At 39.4% G+C, this 17,939-nt stretch overlaps 1 protein-coding gene across 7 annotated transcripts in view; it reads right to left on the bottom strand.

Moving 5' to 3' along the window:
- KLHL3 (kelch like family member 3) overlaps positions 1-17,939 on the bottom strand; it is a 293,373-nt gene that overhangs the window by 157,299 nt on the left and 118,135 nt on the right. For 4 of the 7 annotated variants that reach the window (XM_082725548.1, XM_082725551.1, XM_082725549.1 and 1 more), the window contains one exon: positions 16,591-16,771. The exons of the other annotated variants lie outside the window; for them this stretch is intronic. The gene's annotated coding sequence lies outside the window, so the exon portion shown is untranslated. The remainder of the gene's footprint in view (positions 1-16,590; positions 16,772-17,939) is intronic. 7 annotated transcript variants of the gene reach the window in all.

Genomic DNA, 17,939 nt, shown 5'->3' with positions numbered 1-17,939 from the left:
TTCATGAGTACTTTATAGTTTTCTGAGTATAGATTCTGTGTCTCTTAGGTTAGGTTTATTCCTAGGTATCTTATGGTTTTGGATGCAATTGTAAATGGGATTGACTCCTTAATATCTCTTTCTTCTGTCTTGCTGTTGGTGTAGAGAAATGCAACTGATTTCTGTGCATTGATTTTATATCCTGACACTTTACTGAATTCCTGTATAAGTTCTAGCAGTTTTGGAGTGGAGTCTTTTGGGTTTTCCACATATAGTATCATATCATCTGCGAAGAGTGATAATTTGACTTCTTCTTTGCCGATTTGGATGCCTTTAATTTCCTTTTGTTGTCTGATTGCTGAGGCTAGGACCTCTAGTACTATGTTGAATAGCAGTGGTGATAATGGACATCCCTGCCATGTTCCTGACCTTAGCGGAAAAGCTTTCAGTTTTTCTCCATTGAGAATGATATTTGCGGTGGGTTTTTCATAGATGGCTTTGATGATATTGAGGTATGTGCCCTCTATCCCTACACTTTGAAGAGTTTTGATCAGGAAGGGATGCTGCACTTTGTCAAATGCTTTTTCAGCATCTATTGAGAGTATCATATGGTTCTTGTTCTTTCTTTTATTGATGTGTTGTATCACATTGACTGATTTGCGGATGTTGAACCAACCTTGCAGCCCTGGAATAAATCCAACTTGGTCGTGGTGAATAATCTTTTTAATGTACTGTTGAATCCTATTGGCTAGTATTTTGTTGAGTATTTTCGCATCTGTGTTCATCAAGGATATCGGTCTATAGCTCTCTTTTTTGGTGGGATCCTTGTCTGGTTTTGGGATCAAGGTGATGCTGGCCTCATAAAATGAGTTTGGAAGTTTTCCTTCCATTTCTATTTTTTGGAACAGTTTCAGGAGAATAGGAATTAGTTCTTCTTTAAATGTTTGGTAGAATTCCCCCGGGAAGCCGTCTGGCCCTGGGCTTTTGTTTGTTTGGAGATTTTTAATGACTGTTTCAATCTCCTTACTGGTTATGGGTCTGTTCAGGCTTTCTATTTCTTCCTGGTTCAGTTGTGGTAGTTTATATGTTTCTAGGAATGCATCCATTTCTTCCAGATTGTCAAATTTATTGCCGTAGAGTTGCTCATAGAATGTTCTTATAATAGTTTGTATTTCTTTGGTGTTAGTTGTGATCTCTCCTCTTTCATTCATGATTTTATTTATTTGGGTCCTTTCTCTTTTCTTTTTGATAAGTCGGGCCAGGGGTTTATCAATTTTATTAATTCTTTCAAAGAACCAGCTCCTAGTTTCGCTGATTTGTTCTATTGTTTTTTTGGTTTCTATTTCATTGATTTCTGCTCTGATCTTTATGATTTCTCTTCTCCTGCTGGGCTTAGGGTTTCTTTCTTGTTCTTTCTCCAGCTCCTTTAGGTGTAGGGTTAGGTTGTGTACCTGAGACCTTTCTTGTTTCTTGAGAAAGGCTTGTACCGCTATATATTTTCCTCTCAGGACTGCCTTTGTTGTGTCCCACAGATTTTGAACCGTTGTATTTTCATTATCATTTGTTTCCATGATTTTTTTCAATTCTTCTTTAATTTCCCGGTTGACCCATTCATTCTTTAGAAGGATACTGTTTAGTCTCCATGTATTTGGGTTCTTTCCAAACTTCCTTTTGTAGTTGAGTTCTAGCTTTAGAGCATTGTGGTCTGAAAATATGCAGGGAATGATCCCAATCTTTTGATACTGGTTGAGTCCTGATTTAGGACCGAGGATGTGATCTATTCTGGAGAATGTTCCATGTGCACTAGAGAAGAATGTGTATTCTGTTGCTTTGGGATAAAATATTCTGAATATATCTGTGATGTCCATCTGGTCCAGTGTGTCGTTTAAGGCCTTTATTTCCTTGCTGATCTTTTGCTTGGATGACCTGTCCATTTCAGTGAGGGGAGTGTTAAAGTCCCCTACTATTATTGTATTATTGTTGATGTGTTTCTTTGATTTTGTTATTAATTGGTTTATATAGTTGGCTGCTCCTACGTTGAGGGCATAGATATTTAAAATTGTTAAATCTTCTTGTTGGACAGACCCTTTGAGTATGATATAGTGTCCTTCCTCATCTCTTATTATAGTCTTTGGCTTAAAATCTAATTGATCTAATATAAGGATTGCCACTCCTGCTTTCTTCTGATGTCCATTAGCATGGTAAATTCTTTTCCACCCCCTCACTTTAAATCTGGAGGTGTCTTCGGACTTAAAATGAGTTTCTTGGAGGCAACATATAGATGGGTTTTGTTTTTTTATCCATTCTGATACCCTGTGTCTTTTGACAGGGGCATTTAGCCCATTCACATTCAGGGTAACTATTGAGAGATATGAATTTAGTGCCATTGTATTGCCTGTAAGGTGACTGTTACTGTATATGGTCTCTGTTCCTTTCTGATCTACCACTTGTAGGCTCTCTCTTTGCTTAGAGGACCCCTTTCAATATTTCCTGTAGAGCTGGTTTGGTATTTGCAAATTCTTTCAGTTTTTGTTTGTCTTGGAAGCTTTTAATCTCTCCTTCTATTTTCAATGATAGCCTAGCTGGATATAGTATTCTTGGCTGCATGTTTTTCTCGTTTAGTGCTCTGAAAATATCATGCCAGCTCTTTCTGGCCTGCCAGGTCTCTGTGGATAAGTCAGCTGCCAATCTAATATTTTTACCATTGTATGTTACAGACTTCTTTTCCCGGGCTGCTTTCAGGATTTTCTCTTTGTCACTGAGACTTGTAAATTTTACTATTAGGTGATGGGGTGTGGGCCTATTCTTATTGATTTTGAGGGGTGTTCTCTGAACCTCCTGAATTTTGATGCTCATTCCCTTTGCCATATTGGGGAAATTCTCCCCAATAATTCTCTCCAGTATACCTTCTGCTCCCCTCTCTCTTTCTTCTTCTTCTGGAATCCCAATTATTCTAATGTTGTTTCGTCTTATGGTGTCACTTATCTCTCGAATTCTCCCCTCGTGGTCCAGTAGCTGTTTGTCCCTCTTTTGCTCAGCTTCTTTATTCTCTGTCATTTGGTCTTCTATATCACTAATTCTTTCTTCTGCCTCATTTATCCTAGCAGTTAGAGCCTCCATTTTTGATTGCACCTCATTAATAGCTTTTTTGATTTCAACTTGGTTAGATTTTAGTTCTTTTATTTCTCCAGAAAGGGCTTTTATATCTCTCGAGAGGGTTTCTCTAATATCTTCCATGCCTTTTTCGAGCCCAGCTAGAACCTTGAGAATTGTCATTCTGAACTCTAGATCTGACATATTACCGATGTCTGTATTGATTAGGTCCCTAGCCTTCGGTACTGCCTCTTGTTCTTTTTTTTGTGTTGAATTTTTACGTCTTGTCATTTTGTCCAGATAAGAGTAAATGAAGGGGCAAGTAAAATACTAAAAGGGTGGCAACAACCCCAGGAAAATATGCTTTAACCAAATTAGAAGAGATCCAAAATTGTGAGTGGGGAGAAAGGGGATAAAAAGAGGTTCAAAAAGGAAGAAAGAAAAAAAAAAGAAAAAAGAAAAGAAAAAAAAAAAGAAAAGAATTTTTAAAAAAAGAAAACACCTAAGAAAAATGTAAAAAAGAAAATATATATATATTAGATAAACTAGTAAAAAATCGTTGAAAAAGAAAAAGGTAACAGTTAAAAAAAAAAATTTTACCCGAAGGCAAGAAGAAAAAAAAAAACAAAACAAAAAATGAAAAAGAAAAAATTAAATTAACTGCAAGACTAAAAAAAATCACAGGAAAAAAGCCATGAGTTCTGTGCTTGGCTTTCTCCTCCTCTGGAATTCTGCTGCTCTCCTTGGTATTGAAACCGTACTCCTTGGTAGGTGAACTTGGTCTCGGCTGGATTTCTTGTTGATCTTCTGGGGGAGGGGCCTGTTGTAGTGATTCTCAAGTGTCTTTGCCCCAGGCGGAATTACACCGCCCTCACCAGGGGCCGGGGTGAGTAATCCGCTCGAGTTTGCTTTCAGGAGCTTTTGTTCCCTGAGCGCTTTCCGTAGAGTTCCGGAGGACGGGAATACAAATGGCGGCCTCCTGGTCTCCGGCCAGGAGGAGCCGAGAGCCCAGGGCCCCACTCCTCAGTGCGCCCTCAGAGAACAGCGCCCAGTTACTCCCGTCTGCCTGACCTCCGGCTGCGCTCCAAGCTCACCGAGCCTGCGACCGGTTCAAGGTAACACCGAGCTGTGAGCTTACTGTCGGCTCTGTCTCTGTAGCCAGCTTTCCCGTTCCAATACCCGCAAGCTCTGCGACACTCAGACACCCCCGATCCTTCTGTGACCCTGCAGGACCTGAGGCCACGCTGACCCCGCGTGGGCTTCGCCCCGGTTTAGCCTCTGGAGCGATGTCCCTCAGCGGAACAGACTTTTAAAAGTCCTGATTTTGTGCGCGGTTGCTCCGCTGCTTGCCGGGAGCCGGCTCCTCCCCCCGGGGTCTATCTTCCCAGCGCTTTGGATTCACTTCTCCGCTGGTCCTACCTTTCAGAAAGTGGTTGTTTTTCTGTTTCCAGAATTGCTGTTCTTCTTCTCTTCGATCTGCCGATGGATTTTCAGGTGTTTGCAATCTTTAGATAAGCTATCTAGCTGATCTCCAGCTAGCTGAAGCAGTCTCAGCTTGCTACTTCTCCGCCATCTTGACTCCTCCCCGCCGTCTTTTCTTTTTTTATATTTAAATTCAATTAGCCAACATATGTTACATCATTAGCTTCAGATGTAGAGTCATGGGGGTATAGCTCAGGGGTAGAGCATTTGACTGCAGATGTAGAGTCATTAATTCATTAGTTGCATATAACAACCAGTGCTCATCACATCACATGCCCTCCTTAATGCCCATCACCCAATCATCCCATCCCCCCACCCCCTCCAGCAAACCTCAGTTTGTTTCCTATAGTTAGGAGTTTACATGTCTTTTCTCTTGACAGCTAGCCCACCAACAACTCCACACTTTCCAGATACGCTGAACTGCTTGCAGTTCTCCTAAGAAACATGCCATCTGAGCTCCAGGCTTTTGCAAACCTAGTCCCTCTGCCTAAGATAATGCAACACGGGCTTTTTCATATTATAGTGCACACACAAAAAAGGATAAAATTTGTACAACATGCAGTGATAAACCGGAAATGGTTTGGTTAATCTATACAGGCCTTGTTGAAAAGATTTCAGTAGAGAAGATATATAGTAAGATATTAAAATGTTTTCATGAGAAACTTTATGTATAAACTTTAACTCTATACATAACTGTTCTTTTGATTTTAAAATAGTTCCATTTTTTTTAAAAAGTTACAACAACAATAGTGGAAATAACATTTTCCTGGAACAGTTGAGAGTAAATTGTCAACATGATGGATGCCCCAAGGCCTGTGTTAACACTTCAGGGTATAATTGCTATAAATAAGAACATTCTCCTACATAACCACAAGACAACCATCACACTCAGAACTAACGGTGATCCATTATTATCGACTAATCCACAAGCCCAGTTCAAGTTTTAACAATTGTCCCAATAATGTGAAAGGTTTGAGTCAAGGAACACACGTTGTGTTTAGTTTTCACATCTGCTGAAGTCTCTTTCAATCTATAAGAGTACACCAATCTTTCCTTGACTCTGAGGCACTTGAGTGTTCTGGAGAACATAAGGCCAGTTATTCTGGATCATGTCTCTCAATTTGGACTTGTCGGATATGACCTCATAGTTAGATTATTTATTGTGGACAGGAATGTCACTGAGGTGGCATGTGTACCTGTCAGGTGGCACATGATTTCTATTTGTCTCATGATAGGTCATACTAATTTTTATCACTCAGTTAATTACTCTGTCAGATTTATCCACCACAGAGTTGATTTTTACCCCTTTGTAACTACTAAGTATTTTGTAGAGAGGTATTTTGAGACTACATAATAGTCCCTCTTTACCAAACTTTCATCCACTAGTTTGTAATATTCACTGATGCTTCTTGGCTGAATTATTACTATAATGATACAAAAATGTTGATTCTCTAACTCAATTATTCATTACATTTATTCTCTTCACCCTAATTATATATTCAATTTTTTTTAAGATTTTATTTATTTCAGGGGCGCCTGGGTGGCTCAGTGGTTAAGCCGCTGCCTTCGGCTCAGGTCATGATCTCAGGGTCCTGGGATCGAGTCCCGCATCGGGCTCTCTGCTTGGCAGGGAGCCTGCTTCCTCCTCTCTCTCTCTGCCTGCCTCTCTACCTACTTGTGATTTCTCTCTGTCAAATAAATAAATAAAATCTTTAAAAAAAAAAAAAGATTTTATTTATTTCATAAAAAGAGAGCACGAGCTGGGAGAAGGACAGAGGGAAAGGGAGAACCAGGCTCCCCACTGAGCAGGGAGCCCAATATGGAGCTCGATCCCAGGACTCTAGGATCATGACCTGAGCTGAAGGCAGATACTTAACCGTCTGAGCCACCCACACATCCCATATTCAATTGTTTATATAAGTATGGACTCATGGAATCCTATTTTACTCAACGGGTTATAACCTGATATTATCATTATTTATTTTGATGCTCAAAGTATATAGATTTGGCCACCAGAAATTCATTCAAACTGACATCTGTGTTCTTTTGACATGTTCCCATAATTCATTAAGCCCTTTTTATTTTCTTGCCTAACAAGACATTCTGGCTCATCTTGGACTTTTTCTGCCCTGTCCTGAAATGAGCTACTTCTCCAAGGAGTCTTGGTTCCTTTTGGTGGAGAATGGTACTTTGAAATCAAGATAGGGCACTAGATGTGTCCTATTTTAGGGGTACTGCTATTCTCAGAGATGGGGAATATATGTATATGTATATATACACATAGTATATTATTTATACACATATATTACATGTATATTATCCATGCATTTACATCAACATTTCTCCATTTATCTATCAAATCTTGAGTTCACATTACTTCCAATTCCAATCCAATACCAGAGTTATTACAGTTTTTTTCCTATTCCATATTTAGAATTCTGTCTTCTAACAGTGAAAAACTTGGCTGCCATTATCCTCAATATATTTACTTTTTGACTCAATCCTACCTGTGTATACTCAACTTCTTGCCCTGCCCCCCACCCTCTCATAAAGAAGTCCTCCTAACCCTGTTCAGACTCTGACATGTTGCTGTCCCAACACTGCTGCCACATGCCCCTCTCATGTAGATGCCCTTCTCATCCTACTGGGCTTCAGTACCCCATGGCAGATGACCACCACTTTTCTACACAGATTCCCTCCCCATCCCAATCACGTTCTGACACATGGTGCCAGGCCAGCAAGCACCATTCTCACCCCACTTAGGTAGCCAACATTTATCAGTGAGCTACCAACTCTGCCTCCCAACCTAACTGATTTCTTTTTCTCCCTCAAGGTCCAAATTCTTGTGCCAGATCCCTACTGTCATCATCATCTTGGGCAGAAAACCTCCTCACCTCTCTTGAGCTCTCAACAACCACACAGGCTGCTACCATCCTCCCCATCATAGACTCCCTTCTTGCTCCATTCAGGCTCTGACACCCCAAACCAGATAGCCCCTCCCCTCCAACTTGGATGCAAATGCCTACTTTGCTCAGCCCTGATTTTTTTAATCAATTTATTTTAAAAAAAGAAGAAAGGAAGGAGGGATGGAAACAGGCTACATGCAATTCCTGCTAAAGAATTTTTAATGATTATCTCTTCAATTTTTGACACTCACCATCCACAAGAAACTTTATTAATGGATAGGTAGATGAAATTTTAGGGTTTTTTCATCTACCTATCCATTAATAAAGTTTCTTGTGGATGCGCCTGGGTGGCTCAGACTGTTAAGTGGTGCTTTCAGCTCGGGTCATGATCCCAGGGTCCTGGGATCGAGTCCCGCATTGGGCTCCCTGTTCAGTGGGGAGCCTGCTTCTCCCTCTCCCAGTCCCCCTGTTTGTGCTCCCTCTCTCACTGTGTCTCTCTCTATCAAATAAATGAATAAATGAAATCTTTAAAAAAATTAATGTTTTTTATAAACATTCTAAACATGAACCTCAACTGAAACAGATGACAAGCTAGTAGAGGACTTCCTTGGAATGCTCTCAGCATCTTGCACTGGGGTAGCAAATGCTACCTTCAAAACATTTGCTATTTGCAGGGATGACGGGCCTCTGCTACATTACAAATGCCCTCTGAGGAGTTCAGCATAGGGATGGATGTTCTCTGCTCTGTTCCCTGGTTGTACCTGGGTATGTCAAACACTGAGGAGGTAGCATCTCCTGCATACCTATAATGCATTTGAGACACTCTAATTAGATACTCCTTTCTCCCTTTTCTTCTCCTCTTTCCCTAGATAACTCTTACTCTGATTAAGAATTCAGTTTGGGAATGAGTTCAAAATCATTCATTCATTAACAATTAACAAATATTTAAAAAGTGAAATTAAGAAAACAGTCCCATCTATAATTGCATAAAAAAGAATAAAATACCTAGTAATAAAATTAACCAAGGAGGTGAAAGATCTGTATATTGAAAACTATAAGCCACTGATGAAAAAAACTGAGGATGACACAATTTCTTGGGAAAGAAATTCCATGCTCATAGATTAGAAGAATAATGTTAAAATGTCCATACTACCCACAGAAATCAACAGATTCAATGCAATCCCTACCAAAATTCCCAATGGTATTTTTCACAGAAATAGAATTAAAAAATCCCAAAATTTATATGAAACCACAGAAGACTCTGAATAGCCAAAGGAGTCTTGAGAAAGAACAAAGCCAGAAGCATCATAATTCCTGATTTCAAACTATATTACAAAGCTGTAGTAATTAAAACAGTATGCTATTGGTAATAAAAACAAACACATAAACCAATAGAACAGAATAGAGACTCCAGAAATGGACCCTCAACTCTAGAGTCAACTAATCTTTGACAATTCAGGAAAAAAATACCCAGTGGAAAAAAGACAGTCTCTTCAATCAATAGTGCTGGGAAAATTGGACAGCTACATACATAAGAATGAAACTGGACTTTTCTTTTACACCATATATAAAGATAAACTCAAAATGGATGAAAGACCTCAGTGTGAGACAGGAATCAATCAAATCATAGAGGAGACCACAGGCAGTTACCTCTTCGACATTAGATACTCTTTCAAGACATGTCTCCAAAAGCAAGTGAAACAAAAACAAAAATGATCTTTAGGGACTTCATCAAGATAAAAAGTTTCTGCACGACAAAGGAAACAGTCAACAAAACTAAGAGGCAACCCACAGAATAGAAGATACTCACCAATGACACTACAGACAAAGGGCTAGTATCCAAGATCCATAAAGAACTTCTCAAGCTTAACACCCAAACAACAGATAATCAAGTCAAAAAATGGGCAGAAGACATGAACAGACACTTCTCCAAAGAAGACATACAAATGGCTGTCAGACACATGAAAAAATGTTCAACATCATTAGCCATCAGGGAAATTCAAATCAAAACCACAATAAGACACCCTCTTACAGCAGTTAAAATGGCAAAAACTAACACAACAGGAAACAATAAATTTTGGCAAGGATGTGGAGAAAGGGGAACCCTCTTGCACTGTTGGTGGGAATCCAAGTTGGTACAGCCACTCTGGAAAACAGTATGGAGGTTCCTCAAAATGTTAAGAATAGAGCTACCCTATGACCCATCAATTGCACTACTAGGTTTTTACCCCAAACATACAGATGTAGTGAAAAGAAGGGCCACATGGATCCCAATGTTCACAGCAGCAATGTCCACAACAGCCAAACTGTGGAAGAAGCTAAGATGCCCTTCAACAGATGAATGAATAAAGATGATGTGGCAAATATATACAATGGACTATTACTCAGCCATCACAAAGGATGAATACCTACCATTTACATCGACATGGGGATTATGCTAAGAAAAATAAGTCAAGCAGAGAAAGACACTTATCATATGGTTTCAGTACTATGTGGAACATAATCAAAGCACTGAGGACCAGAGGGGAAGGAAGAGAAATCCAAAGGGGAAGAAATCAGAGAGGGAGATGAACCATGAGAAACTACAGACCCCAAGAAAAAATCTGGGGGCTTCAGAGTGGAGGAGGGGGGATGGGAGTAATAAGGTGATGGATATTGAGGAAGGCTCGTGCTTTGATAACCACTGGGTGTTATATTTAACTACTGAATCACTTAGCACTGCACCAAGGACTAATTATGTTCTATAGAGTAGCTAATTGAACATTAATTAATTAATTATTTTTTTAAAAAAACCCAGGGGCACCTGAGTGGCTCAGTTGGTTAAGCTTCTGCCTTTGGCTCAGGTCATGATCTCAGGATCCTGGGACCAAGTCCCATGTCTGACTCTCTGCTCAGTGAGGAGCCTGCTTCCCCCCTCTCTCTGCCTGCCTCTCTGCCTACTTGTTATCCTCTCTCTGTCAAATAAATAAAATCTTTAAAAAAAAAAAAGGATAGAAATCCCAGAAATAAACTGAGGCATGTGTGGCAAATTAATTTATGACATAAGAGCCAAGAATATACAATGAGGAAGGAGTAATCTCTTTAATAAATGGTGTTAAGGAAACTGGATAGCCACAAGCAGAATGAAATAGAACAAATATCTTATACCATACACAAAAATCTTCTCAAAATGGATTAAACATTAAATGTAAGACCTGAAACTACAAAACTACAAAGAAAACACAGAGAGTAAGCTCCTTGACATCAGTCTTGGCAATGATTTTTGGGATTTGACACCAAAAGCAAAAATGAACAACTGGGAGTACATCCAATGAAAAAGCTCCTGTTGATTTCATCAACATAATGAAAAGGCAACCTGTGGAATGGGAGAATACATTCACAAGTTATATACCTGGTAAGGGATATACAAAATATATCAAGAACTCAGACAATTCAACAGAAAAAAAAAAAATCCAATTTAAAAATGAGAAAAGGGGGCACCTAGGTGGCTCAGTAGGTTAAAGCCTCTGCCTTCGGCTCAGGTCATGATCTCAGGGTCCTGGGATCAAGCCCTGCATCGGGTTCTCTGCTCGGCGGGGAGCCTGCTTCCCCCTCCCCTCTGCCTGTCTCTCTGCCTACTTGTGATCTCTGTCTGTTAAATAAATAAATAAAATCTTTAAAAATAATAATAACAAAAATGAGAAAAGAATCTAAATAAACATTTTTTCAAAGACAACATATAAATAGCCAACAGGTGTTTATTAAACACATGAACAGCATACAAAAAGACGTTCAACATTATTAATGATCATAAAAACGCAAATCAAAACCATAGGGAGCCATCATCTCATTCCTGTTAGAATGGCTAATATCAAAAAGACAAGAAATAAAAAGAGTTAAAGATATGCAGGAAAAGGAACTTTTTTTAAGTTTTTTTTTAATATTTTATTTATTTATTTGACAGAGAGATCACAAGTAGGCAGAGAGGAAGGCAGAGAGAGAGAGGAAGAGAAGCAGGCCCCCTGCCGAGCAGAGATCCCAGGACCCCGGGATCACGACCCGAGCTGAAGGCAGAGGTTTTAACCCACTGAGCCACCCAGGTGCCCTGGAAAAGGAACTCTTATGCACTGTTGTTGAGAATGTAAATTAGTGCAGCCACCATAGAAAACAGTGTGGAGGTACCTTAAAATTTTTAAAATAGAACTACCGTACAATCTAGCAATTCCACTGCTGGGTATTTATCTGAACTCTCCAAAAGGTATCTGCACCCCAGTGTTCCTTATAGTATTATTTATAATACCTGAGACATGGAAACAACCTAAACGTCCACTGATGGATGAATGGATTTTTAAAAAAAAGATTTTATTTATTTATTTGACAGAGACAGAGCAGAAGCAGTAGGAGCAGCAGGCAGAGGGAGAGGGAGAAGCAGACTCCCTGCTGAGCAGAGAGCCTGATGCAGGGCTCAGTCCCAGGACCCTGGGACCCTGGGACCCATCACTTGAGCTGAAGGCAGATGCTTAACCGACTGAGCCATGCAGGTGCCCCAGTTTAAAATGTGGTGTATATATGCACAATGAAACATTTTTTCAGCCATAAAAAAGAATGATACTATCTTTAGATAACATGAATGGACCGTGAGGGCAATATGCTAAATGAATTAAGTGACACACACACAAAGAACTCTGTATAATCTTGTAAGTGGAATCTTAAGATAATGCACCTCATAGATAGGATGAATTCTTCTCCATAGAGAAGAGACTGGTAGCTGCTAGACACAGGATGTGGGAGGGAGGAGGGGTGAACTAGATGAAGGTGGCCCAAAGGTACAAATTTCTAGTTATAGGGTAAATTAAGACCTGGGGATGTAAGGTATAACATGGTGATTACAGTTAACAATACTGTACTGTATATTTTAAAGTTGCTAAGAGAACAGATCTTAAAAATCCTCATCACAGAAAAAAAACTATAACTATGTATGGTGAAGGATGTTAACTAAACCTATTGTGGTAATCATTTCACAATATATAAATAAATCAAATTATTATTTGTACAACTAAAACTAATATAATGTTCTATGGCAACTATAATTCAATAAATAATAAATTTTTAAACAAATATTTAAGGAGAGTCTACAGAAACCATGTTACGTACCAGAAATGCATGCCTGAACAAGACAGGATTTTCAAGGATTTTATAACCAATGGAGGGGTTGCTGGAAGAGCAGACAATAAATAAACACACACAAAAAATTAGGAATGATAGGTGTTAAAATATAAATGATAAGAAGTTGGCCATGTGAAGATCTTGGGGAAGAATCTTCCAGGCAGAGGAAAGAGCTAGTATAAAAGCCCCAAGGAAGAAAGTAGGCCATTGGGCTGAATAATACTAACAAAGAACAGTCGGTAATGAGAGCAGAGATCTGGTAAGGGCCAAATCATGCAGGGTCTCATAGGCCAGGCAAAGAAATGTAGATTTTAAGAGCAATTTTAAGAGCAACAGAAACAAATGAAGTATTTTAAACAAAGAAGTAACACGATGTGATATCTTAAAATTTATATGATGACTGGCTACTCTATGAATCATGGACTGCAGAAGAGAGGCAAGGAAATGAACTGAGGTCTACCACAGTAGTCCAGGGAACAGATAATGATATCTAGGACTAAGTTCACAGAAATGAAAGAAAGTAGATAAATTCAAATACACTAAGGTGGGCATGGTTAAAAGTAATTTGCTGAGGGACTTGATATAGGGTATAAGAAAACAGGAGGAATCAAGAATGGCTCCCAGGCTTCTGACTTAAGCAACGAGGTGGACAGGAATTCCATTTACTGAAATTTTTTTTTTTAAAGATTTTATTTATTTATTTATTTGACAGAGAGAAATCACAAGTAGACAGAGAGGCAGGCAGACAGAGAGAGAGAGGGAAGCAGGCTCCCCGCTGAGCAGAGAGCCCGATGCGGGACTCGATCCCAGGACCCTGAGATCATGACCTGAGCCGAAGGCAGCGGCTTAACCCACTGAGCCACCCAGGCGCCCCCATTTACTGAAATTTTTAAGACTGGGAGAGGAGGCAGTTCTCCATGGGTGAAAACCACGAGTTTTGTTTTGGACATGTTAAGTCTGAAATCCCCATTAGACATCTATGAAGAGTGATTAAGTAAACAACTGGATAGAGGGGTACACATGTAAGGGAAGTGTGAGAGCTAAAGATAGACATTTGGAAGCAATTTCCACATGGTATTTAAAGACATAAGACAAGATGGCATGGTAAGAGTGTATAAAGAAGATATCCCAAGAAAGAGCCCTGGGCTCTGGGTGTTATAAACAAACAATGAATCATGGAACACTACATCAAAAACTAATGATGCACTGCATGGTGACTAAAAAAACATAATAAAAAATAAATAAAATAAATGAATGAGAAAAAAAAAGACAGAAAGAGCCCTGGGGCATTCCCACATTTAATACCTTGGTGGAAGAAAAGGAGAATGAAGGGGAAGATGAGGTAAACACATGAAAGAGACTGAGAAAGAGCAGCAAGTGAGAAAGGAAAAAAAAGTAGGAAATTGTAATATCTTAGAAGCCCAAACAGGGAAGTGTTCCACAAATGAGGGCTGCTGTAACAGAATACCATAGACTGGGTGGCCTAACCAACAGAAATTTATTTCTCTGATTCTGGAGGCTAGAATTCTGTGATCAGGGTGCCATCTTGGTCAGGGTCTTGGTGAGGGCCCTCTTCCCTCACATGGCTGAGAAAGAAAGGGCCTGATCTCTTCATTTTCTTCTAAGAGAACCAAGCCCATCATGGGGATTCCACCCTCATGACCTATACAAATCCTAATTACCTCCAAAGCTCCACCACCAAATGTCATCACACTGGGAATTAGGGTCTCCATAAATGAATTTGAGGGAAGATATAAACATTCAGTCTATAGGAGACTGTTATAACATAAAAGATAAACAATCAAACGTTAGTAAGGGTGTGGGAAAAATTGGAGCCTTCGTACATTGCTGGTGGGAATGTGAAATGTGTACCACTTTGGAAAACAGTCTGGAGGTTCTTTGAAAAGCTAAACATAGTGTTACCATATGAGCCAGCAATCCCACTCCTAGGGATTTTTTCAAGAGAAATGAAAACATATGTCCAAATAAAAAGTTAAACATAAAATATTCAGAGCATCATTATTATCATAAGAACCCAAAAGTGGAGGGGCCCCTGGGTGGCTCAGTGGGTTAAAGCCTCAGCCTTCAGCTCAGATCATGATCCCAGGGTCCTGGGATCGAGCCCCCCATCGGGTTCTCCGCTCAGCAGGGAGCATACTTCCTCCTCTCTCTGACTGCCTCTCTGCCTACTTGTAATCTTTGTCTGTCAAATAAATAAATAAAATCTTTAAAAAAAAAAAAAAAGAACCCAAAAGTGGAAACAACCTAAATGTCTATTAACCGGTGAATGGATAAATAAAATGTGGCATATTATGGGATATTATTTGGCAATGAAAAGGAATGAAATATTGGTACATGGTACAACCTAGATGAACTTTGAAAACATTCACCTAAGTGAAAGATGTCAGACACAAAAGACCAGATATTATAGGACTCCCTTTACAAGACATGTCCAGAAGAGGAAAATCTATAGAAACAGAAAGCAGATTAGTGGTTGTGTTGGGCTGGGAGAGAGGAGGAAGGGGAAATGAGGAGTGCCTACTAGTAAGTACACAGTTTCTTTTAGGGGGGACAAAAATGTGTTAACACTAAATGGTAGTGATGGCTACACAATCCCATGAATATACTAAAAACACCGTATTATATGATTTAAACTGGTGAACTATATAGTATGTAAATTATATTTCAATAAAGCCATTTAAAAAAATAGCAAGGGAGACATTACCTAAAGCAAATCCTACTGAGAGGTCAGCTAAGATTAGAAGAGAGACCAGTGGCTTGGGTAGGATGAAGGTGATTTGTGATGCGAACCAACAAATTTTTAGCTGAATGATGGAGACAAAAGACACAAGGGATGGACTGAAGGGGAATGACAAATGAAGTAGCATCAAAGAAGTTTTCTCGTAAAGGGCTGCAGATATGGGGTAATGGCGAGAAAGGGATATGGAATAAAATGAGGGTTTGTTTTCATAAGATGACAGATAAGAGAGCATGTTTGTTGATGAGAATCAATCAATACAGTGGGAGAAACTGACAACAAAAGAGAGCGAAGGTCTGTTGTTTAAATAAAGTCCTTGAAATGTGGATGGATTGGAAAGCACTAATGGAAAGGCTGGCATGTATTCATTTCATTGGGAAGGAAGCAGAGCACCCAGACACACATGTTGGCACACCACACACAGCGTTAGGAAAATGAAAGAGGGCTGCTAGTTTCTCCACAGAGTCTCAAGCAAAGTGATCAACTTTGAGTAAGGATGACAAAGTCTATCAATCCCATTTCTATAAAACAAAATCATCCCCCCAAAACTTAGTAGCTCAGAAGATCATGTTTTCCTCACAGTTCCCTGGATTTTCATCTTCGCCCAGAAGCCGGTTCTTAAATTTAGCGCCATTTGCTTTCTGAAGATGCTGGGAAATTTTTAGACTAATAATTCCTGGTCCCTTTGTGTTTAACCAACTTTTCTTTAACAGATCTCTCTCTTCTCTCAACATTTTACCATAAGCAGAGACTGTAAGAAGGAAGCAGCTTTACCATCCCACCTGGCAATTTCTTTACCTAAACCACCCAGTTCTTTATGGGTATTTGCTACTTTTCACATGAACACAGCTGACAGTGTTGCTAAACTTTCCACTTCTACACAAAAAGGATCCCCTTTCCTTCCATTTCCAGTAATATTTTTGTTACTTTCCCTTAAGCTTTCAACCATGGTCTCCTGAAAAGCCATGAGGCTTCTTCTCACAGGCTCTTCAAGAGGCTTCAATTTTTCTCTAACATTTTCCACAAAGTCCTTTCAGCTTCTGCCTACTGCTTCTTTCCAAAATTTTTGGATTTTTTTTTTGGTTTATTATAAAGGAATTCCACTTTCAAGTACCAAGATTTGTAGTAGTTACTTATGACCAACTACCTCCCAAATTCAACAGCTTAAAACAACAAACAGTTACTATCTCAGAGTTTGAGTGAATCAGGTATTCACAGAAGACTTACCTGGGTGATAGATTCAGGGTTTGTCAGAGCTTGTCATCGAGATGTCAGCCAGGGCTGGAGGATCTGCTTCCAAGACTGCTCACCCACAAGGTTTTTGGCCTCTGACCTTATCCTTGCCATGAGGCCCTCTCCATAGAGAAGCTTTTTACATGGCAGTTGGCTTCCTTCAGGGTGAATGATTCTAGAGCAACAGAGAGCAAGAGAAACCACAATGTTTTTTTATGACCTAGTCTAAGAAGTCATACATAGTCATTTCTTTTTCTTCTAGTTTTGTCAAGGTATAATTGACAAATAAAATTTAATATATTAAAAGCATACAATGTGATGATTTCACATATATGGGAGGGGGGAGGAGAGAGAGAGTCACTTCTGACATATTAGTTTGTTTGAAACAAATCACCAGGTCCAGCCCATATTCAAGGGGGAGGGGACTTAAGCTCCACTTCTGGAAAGGAAGATTATTAAAGAATTTGTGGATATATTTTAAGCCACCAGAAAGAGGAATGAAGAAAGCTGTGGAGAGAGAGGAGAAAGAGCTGTTTCCGAGAATGGCGGGATGAATCTAAGATTGCTGGGAAAGTTAGGAGTATTTCCAGAAAATCTGGAGTTCTCAGTTACGATCTGTGATAATGAATTAAAAGAATCAATCAGACCCTTGAATTTGTTGGCCAGGTTTGAGGCCTCTATCCCATGCTCACTCTTATTATTGCTTTTATCAGACAGATTTGCAGTATTTGTTTACTTGTCAGTTTCCCCTACTAAATTATGAGACTTTCATTATCAAGAACTGTGAACTTGCCCTCACGTGATAAGCAAATCTATTTCAAACTCCTGCCTTTAGTCAAGAAAAGAGGAGGAACACGTTGAAAAAGGAAGTAGCAACAAAGTCCAGAAACAGAGGAGGGTGAAAATAATAGGATAGATGGGTTCTTACAGGGTCACAACATAACTTGGAAAGAGAGGAGCATCATTAAACTTGCTGAAGAAACTAGTTTATTACCAACCAATTCTCTAGTTTGACACTAGATCAAATTCAAGCTAGCTCTGCACTCCTCCCAATCCAGGCCTCCAGACCAAATTCTAACAAAACATGAGGTGTTTTCTATCATAGTCGTAACAAATTACATCAAACCCAGTGGCTGAAAACACCACAAATTTATTATCTCACACTTTTATATGTAAGAATTCTGACACCAGTTTCACTAGGCTATAATTAAGCTGTTAATAAGGCTGCATTCTTTTCTGGAGGCTATAGCAGAGAGAAGGTTTCTTTGACATTCCCTGGCTCGTGGCCCCCTCCCTACATCTACAAAGCCAGTCTAGATTCTTTCACACTTCAAATTTCTGGT

This window comes from Mustela nivalis, assembly GCF_964662115.1.
Source record: "Mustela nivalis genome assembly, chromosome: 3".
In the NCBI taxonomy this organism is placed as follows: domain Eukaryota; kingdom Metazoa; phylum Chordata; class Mammalia; order Carnivora; family Mustelidae; genus Mustela; species Mustela nivalis.
Note: the sequence above shows the minus strand (reverse complement) of the source record. Positions and strands in the feature narration are given on the sequence as shown.